General features: G+C 45.0%; 1 long non-coding RNA gene across 1 annotated transcript; it reads left to right on the top strand.

The window, feature by feature from the left end:
- The first annotated feature begins 1,379 nt into the window (after positions 1–1,379).
- LOC122709457 lies at positions 1,380–12,220 on the top strand. Its single transcript, XR_006345523.1, has 3 exons — positions 1,380–1,471; positions 3,532–3,676; positions 11,710–12,220. It is a non-coding gene; the product is annotated as an uncharacterized LOC122709457 (long non-coding RNA).
- The last annotated feature ends 10,262 nt before the right edge of the window (positions 12,221–22,482 follow it).

Below are 22,482 nucleotides of genomic sequence, written 5' to 3'. Positions count from 1 at the left end.
GAACCTGCAAATGTGACCTTATTTGGAAATGAGGTCTTTGCAGATGTGATTAAGGGCTTTGAGAGGAGCAGATCCCCCTGAACCATCTATCTGGGTAGGCCCCACGTGTGTGCTTGCTCAGTTGCTCAGTCGTGTCCAACTTTTTGCCACCCCATGGACTGTAGCACTCCAGACTCCTCTGTCCATGGAACTTTCTCAGCAAGAAAACAGGAGTGGGTTGCCATTTCCTCCTCCAGGGGATCTTCCTAACCCAGGGATCGAACTCACATCTCCTGCAGCAGGCAGATTCTTTACCACTGAGCCACCTGGGAAGCCCCAGGTAGGCCTGACATCCAATGACAAATGTCATTTGTCATTGTAAAAGGACATTTACCGGGGAAAATAGACACACGGAGGAAACGGCAATGTGAAGACACTGCAGAGCAATGTAAGCCGAGGAATGCTGACAACACTAGAAGCTGGAGGAGTCAAGGAAGGATTTTCCCGGAGCCTCCAGAGGGATCAGGGCCCTGCCCACACCTTGGTTTCAGATTCCAAGCTTCCAGAATTGTGAGAGAATACGTTTCTCTTGCTTTAAGCCCTCAGGTTTGGGTAAATACATTTCTCTTGCTTTAAGCCCCCAGGTTTGGGTATAAGGCATTGTTTCAAATCTTAGTATCATGTGTGAAACTTCCTATTTGTCTTTATAAAGCAAATCAGTGGTCTCCAAGTGGGGTACTTAGCATGCATGCTAAGTCGCTTCAGTTGTGTCCGACTCTGTGCGACCCCATGGACAGCAGCCCACCAGGCTCCTCCGTCCCTGGGATTCTCTAGGCAGGAACACTGGAGTGGGTTGCCATTTCCTTCTCCAATGCATGAAAGTGAGAAGTGGTGGGCTGCTGTCCATGCATGCATATATTGGAGATGTGAAATTAAAAAAATTAGGTATTGCTATGGACTGAATGGTATCCCCAAACCATATGTTGACGCCCTAACCTCATGGTGACTGAATTTGAAATTAGGGCGTTTAGAAGGTGACCAAAGGTTGAATGGGGCTTCCAAGGTGGCTCAGTGGTAAAGAATCTGCCTGTCAATACAAGAGATGCAGGTGATGTGGGTTCAATCCCTGCATCAGGAAGATCCCCTGGAGAAGGGAATGGCAACCCACTCCAGTATTCTTGCCTGGAAAATTCCATGGACAGAGGAGCCTGTTGGACTACAGTCCATGGGGTTGCAAAGCGTCAAACACGCCTGAGCAACTGAGCACACGAAGTTAAATGAGGTCGTGAGGATGGAGTCCTAAACTAAGAGGATTGGTGACCTTATAATGGCAGGAGGAGAGCAATCTCTCTCTTTCTCTCCATGCACACAGACGGAGGAAAGGCCACGTGAGCCCTGATCCAGAAGGTGGTTATCGGCAAGCCAGGACAGGAGTTGTCAGCAGAAACTATTGTGATGGTACCCTGATCTCAGACTTCCACCCTCCAGAAGGGTGAGCAGTCCATTTCTGTCCTTTAAGCAGCCCAGTCTGTGGTATTCTGTTATGGCAGCCCCTAAGGGATATGTGATCAAAATACAGTGATATGGGATCAAATACAGGGATATGTGATCAAAAACATTTGTGAATCACTGAAGTACGTAGTGTGTGGTTCCCTTATATTTCTTCTCTGATTCCTATCATCAGGTTCTTTCTCCTCTGGAAGGTGGAAATGGCTCATTGTGTTTGACTCTAGCAGTGACAGCCCCATTTGTTCCCACTTCCCTCATTCCACGACTTTGGGTGGTCCCCTCCTGTACAGACTCTGGCCCTGACCATGTGACTTGCTTTGGCCAAGGGAGCAAAGCTAATGTGTCACAGGCAGAGGCTGAGAAAGTGCTGGTGAGTTGGAGCTTGCCTTCTCTCTTACCATGGGACCCTCTGGCAGCTAGTGAACTAGCCCACCAGCAGCCTCCTGGGGGCTCCGAGACCAAGAGAAGTGTAGCTGCAGACCTCCCAGCTGAGGCCTGGGACCTGTGCGTGGGGCCGACCCTGCCCACCCAGGTCTGACCAGGCTGGCCCAGACCAGAAGAACTGCCCAGATAATCCACAGAATCATGAGAAAGTAGAAACACTTATTGCTGGAAGTCACTGAGTTTTGGAGCAGTTTGTTACCTGGCAGAAGTTAAGTGATACAGTGGGGTGGGTGGATCCTAGGGCCTTTCACTCAGTTTAGAAGCTCCGCAGTTTAAAAATGGATGGTCCCAGATGAGATGCCTTTCAACTGTCCTTCTAGTTTTGTTATTTGTCTTTGCATTTCTGGAGCCTAGAATAGAGCCTCATGCATCTTAGATGCTTGGAAACATTTGTGGAATAAAGCAGATGGGTCAAAACAAACACATGTGGAAGATTTCCTAAAAGTGTTTACGTGGATTGTTTTAGTTACTCCTTCCCCTCCAGGGATTACCATGCCCATTTTAAGATGCGGAAACCAAGGCTTAGGGAGGTTAAGTACCTTGCCCGAGATCAGACACCTGGAAACAGCTGAGGGGGACTTGATCTCTCCGTTAGGTCTGCCTTCATAGTACTTTGCTTAGGTTCCATGCAATCCCTCCAGTTTTGGACTGCCTATCTTTCTGTATTGCATGAAATTTGAAAGCCAGAAAGGGAATTTTCAGAATTCTCCTGTCGCTTAAGTGGTCCTCACTGCACACATCTGGCCCCTCCAGAGAACCAGGTTTCTCATGATGATGACAGCCACCGGCCCGGTGGGTCTGGAATAATGGAACAGAGGTCACCAAAGGAGGCCGTGAGCAGTAAACGACACACAGCTCAGGAGCTGGCGGTTTCTGACTCCGCTTCCTGGGAGGGGAGCCAGGGTGCCGCTCCAGCTTGGGCTTGATGAGAACTAATTGATGCCAGTTGCCGTCCCTGGGACCCAGGTGGTGCCCATTAGGCACAGGGACAAGGCCAGTTCACTCGTGGGTCTGTGCCAGGCAGGGTTTCCAGCCAACAGCTTTCCCCGCTGGCAGTCTGTGTGAGGCCCTCTGTCTGTCCAGCCTCCCTCTTCCATCCTTGGATGGACAGAAAAAGCACAGATCAGATTACCCTGATAGAGCTGTGCACAAGCAGCACGGGGTGGGGGACTGTCCTCGGGCTTTGTTCATGCCCGTGTGGGCAGACTGAAATGTCTAGGCGGGGACTAGTATAGTAGCTCGCGCGTGTGTTCAGCGCTTTACATGAAGTGTGTCTTTTAGCCCTCATGGGGAGGATTTCCCAGCTCCCAGGGCTCCTACTCTCTGTTATTCTCTGTTACAGTAAACTGTTCAGTGTGATTACTTTGTTTGCTTGTTTATTTGCTTTATCATCTCTCCCTCACTGGACTTTGAGCCCCTTGTTTATTTCTCCCCTTGTTTATTGTCTATGGTATCTCCAGTTTAACGTCATGCAGATAGTGGATGTTCAATAAAAATTTGTCAGATGAACTTTTCAAGACAGACTTTATTATTCTTATTTAATAAAACAGAAGGGACTTCCCTGGTGGTCCAGTGGTTAAGAACTGCCTTCCAATGCAGGGGACTCCGGTTCGATTTCTGGTCAGGGAATTAAGGCCCCACATTCCACTGGGAAACTAAGCTTGCATGCCGCAAATGGAGAGCCCACACCCTGCAACCAAAGATCCTGTGTGCTGCAACTAAGACCCAATGCAGCCAAAAATAAGTAAGTAAAATATATTTTTCTAAAAACCCTCTAATAAAACAGAAAACTAAAACTCAGAAATGTTGGGTAAATTGCTCAAGGTTACTACACAGCTGAAGAAATCATAGAAACCAAATTCTAACTTGGGTTTTACCAACTTCGTAACCTGTGAGATTTTTCTAAAGCGTGAGGCAGACACCACTTGTGGCAGGAGGGAGAACTGAAGTAGCACACAAATATGTTTAAAGAATATCAAGTCATGAGGCAGATTTCCTTTCCATTTGTCTTTCAATCCTGCAAGCAAATGATTTTTCCAGTAAAGTGAGGCCTCAAGCTTACAGCCAGACTATTAGCACGAGTTTTGGCTGTAAGAGGAAGTTTGAAAAAGATGATTGAACACAGTAAGGCATGTTTCTCTCTCATGTAAACAGACCCAAATAGCCTAGGGATGGAAAGGCAGTTCCATGATCGTGGGGTACCCAGACTCCTTCTATTCTGTTGCTCTGGCACCTTTATCATGTAGTGTCTCCTTTATAGCCCACGATAGTTGCTGTAGCCCCAGCCATCATGTCCATCAGGTCCACCTTCTAGCCATCAGGAAATAGGGAAGATCCTGCCCTTTCCTTTAAGAGCCGCTTTCTAGAAGTCAGTTTATATTCCTTCAGCCACTGGAGAATTGAAGAAGGAAGGAGGGGAGCTGCTGCTGCTGCTAAGTCACTTCAGTCGTGTCTGACTGTGCGACCCCGTAGATGGCAGCCCAGCAGGCTCCCCCTGTCCCTGGGATTCTCCCGGCAAGAACACTGGAGTGGGTTGCCATTTCCTTCTCCAAGGAGGGGAGGGAGAAACAAAAATTTGTATTCCTATGGCTCTGTTAGGATCCTGACTTTTATAAGTTTCATGAAGTCATTGCACTTGGCACAGCCTCCAAATCTGGAAGCTTTGATCAGAAGATCAAGAAGTACTTGATTGTTGGACAGGCTGTGAGTTGGGACTTGTCCTGTGGCTCTTGGCCCATGACTGATGAGGACAAGGAGTCACCTGATTGGGCTGCGTGAGGGGGTTCACCAAGGGCAGTTTTCTTTCCTCCCCAAGGTGTGTGTGGGGGTGGGGGGGCTGCTCCTTTGTGTTTTTACCCTCCTTGTGTAACTAAGGGTTGCAGAGTATCCCTTGTGGGCCCTTGGGGCCCCACCATCCCGATCAGATAGCGCTCAGCCCTGAACATGCTGTTCTCCAGATGAGCCTCACCATGCAGGGGAGAAAAGGGCGGAAGAGAAGCTGCAGGGAAGGGCTGGCGCCTGTCCACCCCTGTGTGCCCTGAACACCCACGTGTGTGACTTTCTCAGGCGTCCACGGGACACAGTGGGAGGTGGCTGCCTCCAGGCAAGAGGACCCCAGCAGCCAGAGGCCATGGGTGTAACTGCCAGTTTAGGCAGCTTAGGTGTGTGGTGGAGTGGAACAGGATCACTCACTCAGAGAACATCCGGAGGAGCCCCCGCCTGCCCCCTACAAGGCGCTAGCGTTGAGAAGCTCCCCCAGGAAGAGTCAGGCAGGCCAGTAGCTCTGCTAACCTGGAGGGGATTGCAAAACACTGGCTACCCCGAGAGACTCCCCGTTCCTTTCCCACGAGTTGCTGACTCCCAGCCCCCAACCTCTGACAACATGAGGGAGGAGAGGGTTATCTCAAAGGCACACCAAGCTCCCTTCAATCCCAGTGGTGGGTGGGGGGAGGTGGGGGAAAGAGGTGGAAAGCAGACTGTCTGTCCCCTTTCAAGTCCCAGAGCCCCAAATCCACTCATGATGGGGAAGGGGTGACCTTGGAATCAGATAAGAGATTAGAGTTCTAAACCAAACTGGGCTGAGTTTTAATAAGGAAGGGGACCTGAAAACTTTGAAATCTGCCCCACATCTTGCTAAGGGGTAGGAAAGGGAACTTCAGTAGAGACTGGTTCAATCTCTTCTTCACAGTATGTGCTAGGCACTGCCACATGCCTCAAGGGTGGGAGAGACGGGTGATAAACAATAAACACACACTCCAGATCAGGTAGTGGAAAATGCTAGGAAGGATGAGGAAAGAGATGGAGGGAGACAGTCGCCCCTCTGAGGAGGGGATTTTGACCAGGGTTTGAATGAGGGAGGGAGGAACTCTAGTGACTGCAGGGGGATGACTGCTTTAGGCCGTGATTGGCATTTTCTTCCTATTTCCTACTGAAAGTAGCCTCACCAGCCTGATGGGGTCTCCCTAGGGTACTGAACCTGGCTGATTATTAGAACCTCAGATTCCTAAACCCAACCCAGGGATTCTGATCCAGTTGCATGAGGGAGGGCCAAGGAGCCTTTCCCAAAGCTCCCTATCTGATTCTGCTCATCTGAAGGTCTGAGGACCAGACCGATATGATGATCACATCTGTTGCTCCCCAAGCACCTGCAAGACAGAGGAGGGAGATGGAACTGTAAAAATTGAGAGCAGTTACTATGTATCAGGCAACCTACTAAGGAAACCTACTAAGCATTTTGCTTGCATTACCTTATATATATATACATATATATATACAATATTTGCAAGAACTCTAAGGTGAGTAGTATTATTCTACCCATTTTACAGATGAAAAATTAAGGCTCTGAGATATTCAGGCATTTGCCTGCGGTCATAAAATAATGTGTGGGGGCACCAGGTTCTGGCCCAGGCATGAAACTCTGGCACCCTATTCTCTCTGTAGAGATGAGATAAACAATCACTAGTGAAGAAACAGCCACACAAGGCAGTAATTCTAGGTGACAGATGGGAGTGGGCCCTGGGCCACTTAAGATTTCAGAGGCAAAAATGAAACCAGTGAGGTCTGCATATTCAGGATAAAGGGCTGGACTGTTTCCAGTGGGAAGTCAGGCCTGCCTGGGAGAGAAGAAGCAAGCAGAAGCACTGCCGTCTGTGAAGCAGAGCCAGGCACAGTTGCCCAGAGGGAAGCAGAGACCAGAGACCACCTGGGACCTGAGTGGGGGAGGTTGAGATGGTACTTGCCTCAGCTCCTAATGGCCATCTGGACCCTCATCCTAGCACAGAGGAAGATCAATGGAGCCTGGGGGCTAGGGTTTGCCTGGAAATGAGTATCAAATACACAGCAGGACTAGAGGTTTCATGGTCAGCATATTTTAAAACAGTAACTCAGTGGAAAAGACCCTGATGCTGGGAAAGATTGCTAGGGTTTGCCTGGAAATGAGTATCAAATACACAGCAGGACTAGAGGTTTCATGGTCAGCATATTTTAAAACAGTAACTCAGTGGAAAAGACCCTGATGCTGGGAAAGATTGAAGGCAGAAGGACAAGAGGGCAGTTGAGTGTAAGATGGTTGGATGGCATCGCCAATTCAATGGACATGAACCTGGGCAAACTCCGGGAGATAGTGAGGGACAGGGAAGGCTGGTGTACTGTAGTCCATGGGATTGCAAAAGTCGGACACAACTTGGTGACTCAACTCAACTCAGTGCAAAACTGAAATTGAAAATGTTCTCTACCTACATTTTTGGGACAACCCCATGACTGGCACTCAGGGACCCATTTTCCTTTAGCCCTCTTTGCTTGCTGTGCTTCTGACTGCCTGCACGAGATTTGGGTGTACTTTTTTTTTTTTTTTCTGTCTCCAAAGTCCCTGACGTCTCAGGGACTTATAGTAAACTTGGTAGCCTTATAGTAAACTCTTACTTTGCTTCAGCTGGTTTAAGGGGGTTCTGATTCCTGTAACTGACATATCCCTGCCTAGAGCAGATATGATGAATCTGGTTTCTGATACAGATCAGTTGAGATTTGAGGGCAGATTATACAGGTTGGACTCTACTAGGAAGCTGGAAATTAAGAGATGGAGCTTGAGTGAGGTATAAGTTAATGCCAGCTGCTGGGACACCCAAACCCCCAAATCTTAGTGGTTTAAAACAATAGATGTTTATTTCTTGTTTATACCATGATGTGCATGTGTTCCTGGTCAGGCAGCCTTCATCAAGGACTGAGGTTCCTCCATCTTGTGGTTCCTTCCTCCCATACAACTTGGAATCCACTGAGGGGGCTGAGACAGAGGGAGGCACTCTTGCCGAGTGCCGAAAAATTGATGCTTTTGAACTGTGGTGTTGGAGAAGACTCTTGAGAGTCCCTTGGACTGCAAGGAGATCCAACCAGTCCATCCTAAAGGAGATCAGTCCTGGGTGTTCATTGGAAGGACTGATGCTGAAGCTGAAACGCCAATACTTTGGCCACCTCATGCGAAGAGTTGACTCATTGGAAAAGACCCTGATGCTGGGAGCGATTGAGGGCAGGAGGAGAAGGGGACGACAGAGGATGAGATGGTTGGATGGCATCACCGACTCAATGGGCATGAGTTTGAGTAAACTCCGGGAGTTGGTGATGGACAGGGAGGCCTGGCACGCTGCGATTCATGGGGTCGCGAACAGTCGGACATGACTGAGCGACTGAACTGAACTGAACTGAACTCTTGCCCAGATGTGATGAAGGTCCCTTCCACCCACTTGTCATTGTAGAGAATTTGTCACATGATCCACAATAGCCAAAAGATGGGCCCAAATGCCCATCAACAACGATGACAATGTGTTAGTCACTCAGTCATGTCTGACTGTTTGTGACCCCATGGACTGTGTGGCCCACCAGGCTCCTCTGTCCATGGCAAGAATACTGGAGCGGGTTGCCATTTTCTTCTCCGGGAATGCCCATCAACAGATGCATGGATAAGCAATTTGTATTAGAAATGGGTACAGGTTTAGAAAACAAATGTATGGTTACCAGGAGATAAGCGTGGGGAGGGATAAATTGGGAGATCGGGACTGACATGTGCACACTACCATATATATATAAAAATATATATATATAATACCTAACTAATAAGAGCCTGCTGCATATAGCACAGGGAACTCTACTCAGTACTCTGTATTGACCTATATGGGAAAAGAACCTAAAGAAAAAGAATGGATATATGTATATGTATAACTGATTCACTTTGATGTATACCTGAAATGAACACAACATTGTAAGTCGACTATACTGCCACAAAAATTAAAAAAAAAAAAAAAACTAAAATAAACAAATGAATAACCCAACTTGTAGTAAATCCATACAGTAAAATGTTATTCGGTCACAAACAGGAATGAAGCACTGACATAGGCTACAACATGGATGAACTTGGAAAACATTATGCAAAGTGAAGCACAAAAGGCCACATATTGAATGTTTCCTCTTATAAGAAATATCCAGAATGGGTAAATCTGTAGAGAGAGAAGGGCTTCCCCCATGGCTCAGCAGGAAAGAATCCACCTGCAGTGCAGGGGCCACAGGAGAAGCGGGTTCGACCCCTGGGTCAGGAAGATCCTCTGGAGGAGGGCATGGCAACCCACTCCAGTATTCTTGCCTGAAGAATCTCATGGACAGAGGAGCCTGGCCGGCTACAGACCATGAGATCTTAAAGAGTCGGACCTAAAAGAAGCAACTTAGCCCACATGCACACAGAGACAGAAAGCAGAGTGGTGGTTGCCAGGAGCCAGAAAAAGGGAGGAATGGGGTATAATTGCTCCTTTTAAGGTGATGAAAATGTTTTGGAACTTGATATAGGGGTTGGCTGCACAGCATTGTGAATGGACTAGCTCCTGTTGAATGGTCCATTTTAAAACAGTTAATTGCATGCTATGTGAATTTCATCCCAACTGAAAAAAAAAATGCATGCAAGGGCCTGGCAAACATTATCCCTGGCAGGGCAGCTGCTGCTCCCCAGTGACCACTCCCCAGTCCAGAAGGTGGTCACAAAGCCTTGATGACCAGCTGAACATCTGTGCACACTTTTCTTCTTCCTTCCCTAAGAACATACCGGATTGCCCTTGAGTTTGAATGTGGTTTCTCCCGCATTAACGACGTATAAACTAAAAGGGCAAGTTATCTCAATTCTCAGCTCACGCCCTATACATGGAAGCAGAGGAGACAGCATGACTGCAATACCAGCCTATGTTCAGAAAGAGGAAGGCTGGCAGACAGAGCAGCCCCTAGCCCCCAGCAGTGATGAGCTCTGCCAGGCAGACGTTGAGGAGGTGGGCTCCTGAATGGACTGGTCCCTTCATTTCAGCCTATTCTGATTTCCAAGAGGAGCTCCCTGGTCCATTGTTCTCTATGACTGACTCCACCCTCTGGGAGATTTCTCCTTGATCACTATCTCCTGGGCCACATCTGAAGTGCTCTACTATAGAGGTTGTCCAGCTCGCATAAGCCAACTTCCTGCCTGGGCAATGTTGGGGCCCTGAGGGTGGCTCAATGTTTCAACAGTCAAAATCTTTACTAGTTGGGGCTTGTCATTTCTTCGGCAATAAAACACCCTAAAAATTGTTGTAGGTGTCTTACTAGACACACAGAAAATTACGTGGCGTCTGATTTCAGTTATATCATGTTCAAGAACGGGCAAAATGAATCAAAGACGGCACTGTGCTTGATTGGAATGCAACAGACTAGGAGACTCAGAGGGGCTCAGGGGCTGACCTGAAGTCACACAGCCAGTTTGAGCAGAGGCAGGATGAGAACCCAGGTCTCCAGACTTACAGCTCAGGGAGCTCTCTTTCCACACTTATCTCTCATAGGGAATGAGGAGACACCGTGGTTTCAAAACTGCGTTTTCTTTCTGTGATTTTAATTAGCATCTACGAAATACACTGCCAATCTAATTTAATTATAATTAGGTAACCGGAAGGCTGATTATGTTGTAAATTTAGATTAAAGAGCTGTTGTTTTCAATTAGATTTGATTGTAAAGTGCTTTGACACTTTTCCAGCCTATGGAAAGTTTATTATATAATTTCCCACTTGTTCACTTGTGTTTTTACTCACAGGTCTGGGGTGCTGGTGATGGGACTAAAGTTCCCAGGGCACCCCGAGTTTGGCACGGATTTGGACCTAGTACCCCATCAACGGCAAGGGCCACCAGATGCTAATGGGCTGTTGTATCAGGGTGGTTTCACCCACATGTTACAGCAGATCCAACCGAAAAACAGCTCGAGCTTCCAAGGGACTTAAAATCTCTCATGATAGGAACTATGGAGGTGAGGCAGTTCCAGGCTTAGTTAATTTACTTTCGGAACACTCAGGCTCATTCCATCTTCCTGCTCTTCTAATTAGTGTGTTGGGTTCTGACCTCAGACCTGTGGTTGTGTAGCTGGTGATGTATCTCCAAGCTTTCCCACTTCCCTAGAAAAGGACATGCTTTCCTGGCATCTTGAACCTCCAGTAAATTAATCATGACTCCTTGGCCAGGACTGCAGTCCAGGGCCATTCCTAAGTCAACCACTGTTCCTAAGGAACCACTATAATGGGCTTGAGCAAATCAAAACTCATTCTGTAGCACCCAGGGTTACCTGTTGCCTGCCAGCCACCTAGTAGACCTGTGGGGACAGGGAGTGACTGTTGGTTAGGCTACCAACTGTCCTTGCTTGGAACCAACGTGGCCACTTTCTAGGCAGATTTGGCTGAGCCCAGCCCGGGTCTGCAAAACTATGATCAAAGGACTCTAGCTGCAAATCATTGCTTCGTGACTTTCCACTAGATGTCTGCCATCTCTGCATTCCTGAGGACTAAGCTTTAGCTTTGCTTGTAGGTGGGGTTGGCAAGATAAGGCGCAGTGAGGCAGGGAAAAGGGATGGAAAAGAGCAGTCAGAGAGAGGACTGTTTAGAGGAGGAGGCAAGCTGACTGGAGGATGAGAGAGAGGTGAATACGGCTATGAGCAGGGGCCAAACTGCCCCCGTTTCTTCTGGGGAATATTAAAGCTCTGCCTTGGGAAGAGGGTATCAGAGAGAATGGGACTGGTCCTCAGAACCTCAGGAAATGCTCCCTCTAAGGCGGGATTGGGAGGAGGAAATGGCAACCCACTCCAGTATTCTTGCCTGGAGAATCCCAGGGACAGAGGAGCCTGGTGGGCTGCCGTCTATGGGGTCGCACAGAGTCGGACACGGCTGAAGTGACGCAGCAGCAGCAGCAAGGTGGGATTATCTCTCTGACCCAAACTCTCCTGTTCTGTCAGACCAGGCTGCCTGTCTCTCCTGTCTCGCCTCCTGTGTGATGATGCCTAAGGATCGGAGAGAGGTTTCCATTTTGAATCTCTGCTGACGGCACAAGCAGCCTCTGCTTCCCTACAAAAAAATTCCTCAAGATGTTGGGACAACTGTATACGCGAAGTTGAACAATGGATCCACATGGTTATAAATGGCTGTTCTATTCTCAGAAAGCTCAAAAATACTTAAAATCCTCAATCACAGTTGTCCCTTTTAACCCTTCTTGCTGATGTTTTGTTGCCTTTTGAATTTCATTTTATTTTATTTTGCAATTAGACATGTGAGGCTGAAGTCCAGTGGCCGGCCAGTAGAGATTAGACTTCCTGTGGGGCTCCTAATGGTTTCCATCTGTATCTACAACGGGGTTAACTTTACAGCTTTCTAAAAATCACTGGTATCAGTCCATCTGACTTCCCAGGTGGGGCAGTGGTAAAGAATCCGTCTGCTAAGGCAGGAGATGCCAGCGATGCGGGTTCCATCCCTGGATCGGGAAGATTCCCTGGAGGTGGGCATGGCAACCCACTCCAGTATTCTTGCCTGAAAAATCCCATGGACAGAGGGGCCTGGAGGGCTACAGGTCATGGGGTCGAAAAAGTACACACACACACCCCCACACACATATCAGTCCACCCAGTATTCCACTTTCTATTCATTTTTATAAAACAATAAGGCAAAACCCCTGCAATTTTCGTAAACATATACTATTGACCAGATATGAAAGGGAGCTGCCCAAACTGACCAGTTGGCTGACAGGAGACACCATTCTGCCAAAGCTGGAAATGTTTGGGTTGAGAGTATGAAAGGCAATTTGGGGTATGATGTATGAAAGTGCCGACTGTGCAAAACAGATGGAGCTGAGGCCCGTGGATGTCTGTCCCTCCTTAAACATGACAAGATGGATGTCAGCTTCTACCAGATGATCAGTGTGGCCTATAAAGGGCACTGAGCCCCTGCCCAGTGCCAATCCACTGAGAGTGCTGGCCCCAAGATCGTGAAGCATCTTGGTCCAACCACCTGGAATGCTGATGACAATTGCTTGGATTGATTGGCCATGAAGAACCAGGTGTTTTGTGCTCACTGCTGCCAACCGCGTTTATGCCTGTGGCTCCTGCCAGTGCTGGCTGATGGTGGCAGGAAGGGGAGGAGAGGGGGTGGGGGGAGTCCTGAATTTCAGTCCCAGGAAGACCCTTACTTCCAGGCCACAGCTGAATGATGTTGGCCCCGGGTGTCCCCTTCCTCTAAGAACTCCATTGGGATTGGATGCACTAGACCTTTGAATGCCATTTTTCCCCCTGTAAGTGTAGGCGATAATGTTTAATAAACTAACTCTCATTTCCAAAATTCTCTGTAACCTCCCCGACACAATCTTTCACCCTTTTCCTCCTTCATAATTCCTTTCACTGTGCCTTCTAGAACATTTGCTTCATGATCAGCAGATTTTCTCATGTATTTTTTCTTCAATTATTCCCTCCACATCCCAGCCTTAACCCAAATTTAGCCCTCCTCCGAGAGCAGTCTCCCTGTGACCTCCCAAAGGGGCACATTTCTCGTCACTTGGGTTCCTTGATGGGCAAGTGGTGTTGGTGTCCTCCTTGTCCCAGCTGTTCCTTCCTCTGCCCCTTGTGAGCTCCACCGAGGCTCACATCATCAGAGTTTTCTACCCGCCCTCCTCACATTGACCACCACCTGGAAGTTACCGCCCCCATCACTTTCCTTTCCAGATTCCCCTTATCTCCATGTCAGTCCTGCCCTCAGTCCCATGTGGGAAACACCAACATCTGTGCAGAGGGCCCTTCAAGCCCTCTAGTCTCAACCATTGCTGGCCTCCTCATTAAGCCCAATTCTTTTTTATTTAAAAAAATATTTATTTGGTCACACTGAGTCTTAGTCGCAGCACTCAGGATCTTAGATCTTTGTTGCAGCATGTGAGATCTTTAGTTGCAGCATCTGGGATCTAGTTTCCTTACCAGGGATCAAACCCAGGCGCCCTGCATTGGGAGCATGGAGTCTTAGCCACTGGACCTCCAGGGAAACCCCATCAGGCCCAATTATAATATTTGCTGCAAGAATACAAATGGAGACTCATCTATATGTCTCTATGTCCAAATATTGACATGTTATTCACCCAGCTAACAGAATGCTAAATGACATATATACTATCCCCTTTTCTTGAAAAATATATCTTTATATGACAGCAACATTACAAAGTGTGTAAAGTTATGGTAAAATTTCAAGATGATGGATTTACCCATAACTATTTTTGTTTTTGGGTGGGTGTTCTTTCCATGAGCTTATTATTTGGATAAATAATAAAATGAACCCATAAAAATTCATAAATTATATTTACTCCATAAAAGTTAATTTTCTTGCCTCATTTAAGTAAATTACTAATTATGTTGTTATAATCAAGACTTTCACATAATTTGTGTTCTATCAAGAGTAATGATAAATTAAATAAACTTCTGGGGACATTTCAAAATGAAGAAATTACGTTTGGTTGAGGTTGCAGCAACTAGAATTATCAATTAAATTCTTAAAACAATACTTAGATTGGAAATGAATCATAAATCTAACATATCATGTGCATTTGATCATGAGTTTCATATGTAATATTTTAATGGGGGTTGGCCATATATAATTAATTACTGTTACAGAAAATAGTACAAAATATTTTAATTTCATTATGAAAATTTCTTTTACCAATATCATGAGTTTCACTCTGTCTTATAAGAAAGATCAAGATTTATACATTATTTTAAAGTATTTTCCTTTCAAATTCCTCAATCTGAGACAAAATAAGAAGACTGACAACCACAGCATATTATTTCATTTGTTAAAATCTTTCTTCAGAGTACATTTTGATCTCTAATGGACAAAAAATCTCTATAGAAACTATTTTTGGGTAATTTTGTACAAGGCTTTTTGTAGTCATGCAAACTTTTTTGTTTCCTTTAACATTTTCTTTAAAAATTAGAATATTAATGCTCTAAAAAGTGAAAAACAAACAACTGTGTGTGGTTTTGTTTTGTAAGCAACAGTTCACACCAAGTATCTGTGGACAGTGCAAATACAAATGCAAAAAAAAGTAACTTTATTTTCTACTGAAGACTACAACTCACTTCTATTGCGTCACTTAACTTTTCAAGTGTACCCCATCTATCTTGTCTAAATTAAATCAAATTGCTTTAACACAGCAAGTAGCTCCAAGCCTATGAATTAGAACATGAAAATGGACACCTGGCACAACTGGGCAATGTTACTGTTATGCAAGAATCTATCACATTAGCGCCAAGTGGAAAGGATTTCAGAAGTTAATTAATTTGTTGTCTTTCAGTTAAGTGCTGCTGTTGCTCAGATCCTCCTTGCACTCTGATACGTCACTGCCACTATTGGTGGTGTTACCACCAACACACAGAAACCTTCATGGCATCCAGAACTGTTGCTTGTTGTTTTGAGGATGTGGGGTTTGGAGAAGCAATTGCTGTTAGATCACCAAGTTGTGTCCAACTCTTCCTGACTCCATGGACTGCAGCATGCCAGGGCTCCCTGTCTCTCACCATCTCCTGGAGTTTGCCCAAGTTCATGTCCATTGAATTGGTGATGTCCATTGAATCAGTGAGAAGCAATACTGAATTGCTAATTCAAACATCCTACCTTTTGGTTATCATCTATCCTGCAGGTTTCCTGAATAACGACCGACATCCTTGCAGCAGCTCTTCAACCTCATGGACACCTCTCATCCATAAACAACTCTCCTGGCTCTCTAGCCACGTGCCCCATCTGTTTTTATTTTCTTATGCAGCTTGAAGTTTATGACTAATTCATCTTTTTCATCACTGATCCAACTCTCCTTCCACTGCATGCATCTGACAAAACCCTAGCTTTAGAAGAACATGATCATTTACATCAAGCAGCTGCATCATTCTTGAAACCTTCCTTTCCCTCACCTTCAAGCTTTAACCCAAGTCCTGTCCATTCAAGTGCCAAAAGAGTCCTGCAGCCTACTACATTTTTCTTCAGCCATTACTGTCCCCAAAGTCTAAGTCATCATTACCTCTTAAAAAAAAAATATTCATTTATTTGGCTGCATTGGGTCTTAGTTTTGGCACTTGGGATCTTACATGCACTCTAGTTGTGGCCCAAGGGCTCTGGGCTCTGGAGTGCGAGGGCTCAGTACTCGCAGCTCAGAGGCTCAGCTTCTCTGTGGCATGTGGCATCTTAGTTCCCAGATCAGGGATGAAACCCATGTTCCCTGGATTGCAAGGCAGATTCTTGACTGCTGGACCACCAGGGAAGTCCCCCACCATCCTCTCTTGCCTGAAGTATTGCCGTAACTCCCTAATTGGTCTCTTTTTCCACTCCTTCCTTCCCTATAGGCCATTCCCCTCAGGGTGAGATGCCCCTATACAATGTAAGTTACATCTCACAGTACTTCTTTATGTCTTTTCCATTCAAACAGAAATACAGACTCCTCAACAGGCAGTATAGAGCACACATGTGGCCATTTCCTTTTGTTGTTATTGTTGTTTAGTCACTAAGTCATATCTGACGCTTTTGCAACCCCAGGGACTATAGCCTGCCAGGTTCCTCTGTCCATGCGATTTTCCAGGCAAGAAAAGTGGCATATTTTCTTGTCTGGAAATTTCCAGGCAAGAGAATATATCAATAGAATATTGGTATCCCAATTCGTATATTGAAACACCAGTGTACTAATACTGGAATATTGGTATTTTTTTTCTAATATTCAAGGAAATGGGTTGCCATTTCCTTCTCTAAGGGAATCTTCCTGACCCAGGTATTGAGCTTGTGTCTCCTGCATTGGCAGGCTTTGGCAGGCAGATTCTTTACCACTGAGCCACCAGGGAAGCCCTTTATACCTCTCCTTCATATGTCACAACCCTTCCATTCCCCTTCCCTCCACTAGTGTTCCTTTCTTTTAGTTCCCAGATGATGTCAAACACCTTCTGCCTGGAAAGTTGTCTCCTTAACTTGTTGACTGGCTCACTTCTACTCATCCTTTTGTCTTGGCAGAAATACTCTTTTTCAGGTTGAGTCTCTTTGGTCACCCCAAGTAAAATAACTTTCTCTGTGATGCCTTCTTACAGTGCCTGGTGTTTTCCTTTATCCTGCTTGTCAGGCTTTGGTTCCTGTGGTTCACTGTTTAAATCTTGACACTTCAGAGGAACGGAAACTCCATGAGGGACGGAAACCCTTCTTGTCTGTTTACTCCTGTAGCCCCAGCACAGCGCCTGAGCACAGAGATATTTGTGAATGATGGAGTGAACGAAATAGGCTGACAACAGGGAGCTGGTAGGGTAACCTTTTTCCCTACAGTCTCCTTCAGCCTGGAGTCCTTTCCTTCAGCCCCTTAATTCATCAGGTTTACAGAAAGAATCTGCATCATTATTTTTGTTCCCCTGCTAGGATGGAATCTGGCTGGATGCAGATGCTAAGATGTAAAAGGAAGGAACAAAATCCAACATGGAAAGAAATATCAAATAGAGAATACTCCCCCGAGTGGCTACACATCTCCACTGTAAGCAGTAATCTCATTGCACAGCTATTGAAGCTTGAGTTATTTACATGCCTTTAATCCTCTTACCTTCTAATCAAGATCATTCCAATAGCTTTGCCTTTAGACTTCCAATTGTATTATGCATTCACAAGTCACTTCTTTTGTCAAATGCTGTATTGGTACCATTATAATCTCCTAGGGAGATTACAAGAAAAGTATTCATTCTTCTTTATCCTAATATAGTTTATCTCTATCAAAGTTGTGTTTTCAATTTTTCCATGCTAATGCCTTCATGAAATTAATAGTGAATTTAAAATGAAATAGAAATTAAAAACAATCATCTATAGGTCCGTGTGTTATCTATCACAAGCTTGTCTAATTGGTTCTGACTTGACTAGAAGCATGTACAGTTTGGGAATTTTTTCATATAAATTTTCATCTCTTCTTTTCTCTTCTTGCTCACCTCTGAGCAATTTTATCTAACAATGCAAGAGGCTTCCCTGATGGCTCAGTCAGTAAAGAATCTGCCTGCAATGCAGGAGACCCAGGTTTGATCTCTGGGTAGGGAAGACTCCTTGGAGATGGCAATCCACTCCAGTATTCTTGCCTGGGAAATCCCATGAACAGAGGAGTCCATGGGTTGCAAAAATCAGACATGATTTAGCAACTAAACCTCTCTACCACCAACAATGCAAGAATAGGAGGGTTAACTAGATGAAAAGATACAAGAAAATGGTAATAGTTAGCATTGTTTTCTTTTAGGAAAGAATGTATCTCATCATACGGATGGTATTTTAAGAGTTGATTAAAATGAAAAAGGGCTACCAATATAAAAATAAGATTTCAAGTAGATTTAAGGTAGTGATGTGTTTATTCATTCAAAAATATTGAACAATCATAATGAAATACTCTGTAGGAAAGGTGACATGGTGGTATTCAAAGCTATATAAGATTAATTCTTAGTGACAAAACCTCTGCACTCCCCCATTTTACCTATTTTAAATAATTAGCTACATGTTTATTTTGTAATTGTCTGTCTTGATTCTAATCAATACATACTCAATTTTGTGTGTGTGTGCATGCTAAGTCATGTCTGACTCTTTGCGACTCTGTGTACTGTAGCCCTCCAGGCTCCTCTGTCCACGGGATTCTCCAGGCAAGAATACTGGAGTGGGTTGCCATGTCCTCCTCCAGGGGATCTTCCCAAACCAGGGGATCAAACCTGCATCTCTCATGTCTTCTGCATTGGCAGGCGGGTTCTTTACCATTAGCGCCACCTGGGAAGCCCACTCAATTTTGCATACATATATTTTTTAGGGATGTGTTTATGAAGGGGAGGGAGTGGAGAGGTTGGGATGAAGTTGTGTAGTGGATAGGCTCTGGGGATTAGATATCTGGGCCTGTAATGGGTATTGAATCCATTTAAACTTCCCTACTTGACCTCAGATTTTATTCTTGTGTCCCACTCTGGGTACCAGGGATGGGCCTCATTTTCCAAGAATAAATCCATGCCCTTGCCAGTAAACGACTCTGGAATTTGGGGCTAAATGCTGTGTAGACTGGTTCAAGAATGAGCCAATGGGACATGGAGAAGAAGTATGCTCAGGGCTCTGGGAAAGAACTTGCTTACAATCAACGCCTACCAGGAGCCACAGACCCTCTTCTGGACATTGTTGGTCAAGTATGTGAGGTCTAGGGCTGTGGCAGCCAGTTTGTTGGCAGCCTAAGGATGAAGTTTGCAAAAGAGAAAATCAGGTCAAAACTCAAGGCAAATAACAGAGCTGGAGACCTGATGGAACCATGTCTCACCTTTGCCCCGCTAGACTTTTATCAGTATGTTAGTCAATGAATAGCCTTGATTTTTAGGCAATTTTTACTTGAGATTTCTGTTTCTGGAAGCCAAAATAAATGTTTTAACATACAGAATCCCAACTTATACTTTCTTAATGTTGTTTTTATTTTTTAAACTTTGAGGTTAGGAATGTTTTTCTGATTATAAAAATAGCGTTGATACATGCTCACTGTAGAGAATATAGAAAAGACTGGAAGACAACGAAGAAGAAGATAAAAACCATCTGTAAGAAGCAATAGTTAGAACTGGACACGGAACAACAGATGGTTCCAAATAGGAAAAGGAGCATGTCAAGGCTGTATATTGTCACCCTGCTTATTTAACTCATACGCAGAGTGCATCATGAGAAACGCTGGGCTGGAGGAAGCACAAGCTGGAATCAAGATTGCCGGGAGAAATATCAATAACCTCAGATAGGCAGATGACACCACCCTATGGCAGAAAGTGAAGAAGAACTAAAGAGCCTCTTGATGAAAGTGAAAGAAGAGAGTGAAAAAGTTGGCTTAAAGCTTAACATTCAGAAAACTAAGATCATGGCATCTGGTCCCATCACTTCATGGCAAATAGATGGGGAAACAGTGGAAACAGTGGCTGATTTTATTCTTCTGGGCTCCAAAATCATTGCGGATGGTGATTGCAGCCATGAAATTAAAAGACGTTTGCTCCTTGGAAGGTAAGTTATGACCAACCTAGATAGCATATTAAAAAGCAGAGACATTACTTAGTCAACAAAGGTCCATCTAGTCAAGGCTATGGTTTTTCCAGTAGTCATGCATGGATGTAAGAGTTGGACTATAAAGAAAGCGAGCGCCGAAGAATTGATGCTTTTGAACTGTGGTCTTGGAGAAGACTCTTGAGAGTCCCTTGGACTTCAAGGAGATCCAACCAGTCCATCCTGAGGGAGATCAGTCCTGGGTGTTCATTGGACGTACTGATATTGAAGCTGAAACTCCAATACTTTGGCCACCTGATGTGAAGAGTTGACTCATTGGAAAAGACCCTGATGCTGGGAAAGATTGAGGGCAGGAGGAGAAGAGGATGACAGAGGATGAGATGGTTGGATGGCATCACCGACACAATGGACATGGGTTTGGGTGGACTCCGGGAGTTGGTGATGGACAGGGAGGCCTGGCGTACTGCGGTTCGTGGGGTCGCAAAGAGTCAGACACGGCTGAGCGACTGAACTGAACTGAATCCCATTAGCCCTAGGTAATTGCTATTAATGTTTTGAATTTGTCTTTTATTTACATAAATAAACTTACATACACATATTTCCTGCTTTGGTGGAACTAATATCCTCAGTTCAGTTCAGTTCAGTCGCTCAGTCATGTCCGACTCTTTTCGACCCCACGAACCGCAGCACGCCAGGCCTCCCTGTCCATCACCAACTCTAGGAGTCTACTCAAACTCATGTCCATCGAGTCGGTGATGCCATCCAGCCATCTCATCGTCTGTCATCCCCTTCTCTTCCTGCCCCAAATCCCTCCCAGCATCAAGGCCTTTTCCAATGAGTCAACTCTTCACACGAGGTGGCCAAAGTATTGGAGTTTCAGCTTCAGCATCAGTCCTTCCAATGAACACCCAGGACTGATCTCCTTTAGGATGGACTGGTTGGATCTCTACTAATATCCTAGTGGGAAATAAAAGACAAATCAAAAATCCAAGAAAACAGATTAATGTCTGAGACTATGGAATGTTGTAGTAATTATTAATTAACCTGTGTTATATCTGTCCAGTGTTGGGTCAATGGTTGCTAGTAATGTTATTCCCCATCTCCACATTCCAGAACAAATCACCAAAGATTTTAAGTTAATACCTATTAAAATATATTAAGCTTTTAGTGAAAGTAAGTGTTAGTCACTAAGTTCTGTCCGACACTTTGCCACCCCATGGAATGTAGCCCACAAGTCTCCCCTGTACATGGAATTCTTCAGACAAGAATACTGGAGTAGGTAGCCACTCCCTTCTCCAGTGGATCTTCCCGACCTAAGGATTGAATCCGGAGTCTCCTGCATTGCAGGCAGATTCTTTATCGTCTCAGTCACCAGGGAAGTCCCAAGTGTAATATAATAATGTCCCATGTCCATAAAATCAATGAGTTATCAATATGTTCATTTGTTTCCCTTCAGTAGGTGATGCTTCTTATTTATGGCAAATTGCACCCTGTCAGTAATTGCTTTGGTTCAATCATTGTTAGATTTTTTTCCTAATGGTGTGTTTAACCAATTATAGCTAAGATGAATGTCTCAAATTGATTATTATAGCAGTATACATGTAAAGGGTTCTATGTTCACAAGTATGCTGGGTAAGCCTCCCCCATAGTAGGCCTTACTATTAGTAGATGAAAGTTATATGATATGTCAGTACCAATCCCTCCAGTTCTAAATGTCTTCATCAATGATTTTCTGACCCATAAGTTGATTGGAAGACTAGAAATATGGGTTTTCACTAGCTGTCTATTGGTTATTGATTTCTAACTGAACTATACAGTGGTCAGAGAATGTGGTTGCTATGATACCAATCCTTAGACATGTAGAGAGACTTGCTTTATGACCCAGTATGTTCAATTTTTGTAAAGTTTCACATATTCTTGAAAGGAGTGTATATTCTGCAGTAGTTGAGTTCTCTGTGTATACATTAAACCAAAGCTTGGTAACTGTGTTATTCAAATCCTCTAGTCCCTTAAAGATGTTTCGGTTCCTTTGATCTATATGTTAGTTCTTGTGGCTGCTATAACAAATTAGCAGAAGTAGGGGACTTCAAACAACAGATATTCTTTCACGGTGCTGGAAGTCTGAAATCATGGTTTTGGCAGGGCTGTCTTCTCTCTGGAAACTCTAGGGGAGAATTCATTCTTTGCCTCCTCCAGCTTTGGGTGGCTGTTGGCCTTTGGTGTGACAGTGTGACTGCATCGCTCCAGCCTCTGCCGCTGAGGTCACACTGCCTCCTCCTCTTCTGTTTCTGTCTCAGATCTCCCTCCTCCTTGCTCTAATTATGACACCTGCCACTGGTTTTATGTTCCATCTGGATAATCCTAGGGCTTCCCTGGTGGCTCAGACTGTAAAGAATCTGCCTGCAATGCAGGAGATCTGGGTTCAATACCAGGGTTGGGAAAATCCCCTGGAGAAAGGAATGGCAACCCACTTCCTGGATAATCCAGGAAGCTCTCCTCATCTCAAGATCTTTAATTACCTATGCAAAGACCTTGTTTCCAAATAAAGTAACATTTACAGGTTCTAGGGATTAAGACACAGAGATATCTTTTGGGGGAGCTACTATTCAACCCATTGCAAGCTGTTAAATCATCTATTCCGATGATAGATTTCTCTTTCTTGTACTTCTGTCAACTTTTGCTTTATGTATTTTGTGACCATATTATT

The sequence above is a fragment of the Cervus elaphus genome, chromosome 15 (genome assembly GCF_910594005.1).
Source record: "Cervus elaphus chromosome 15, mCerEla1.1, whole genome shotgun sequence".
In the NCBI taxonomy this organism is placed as follows: domain Eukaryota; kingdom Metazoa; phylum Chordata; class Mammalia; order Artiodactyla; family Cervidae; genus Cervus; species Cervus elaphus.
This window is presented reverse-complemented; position numbering and strand designations above follow the sequence as displayed.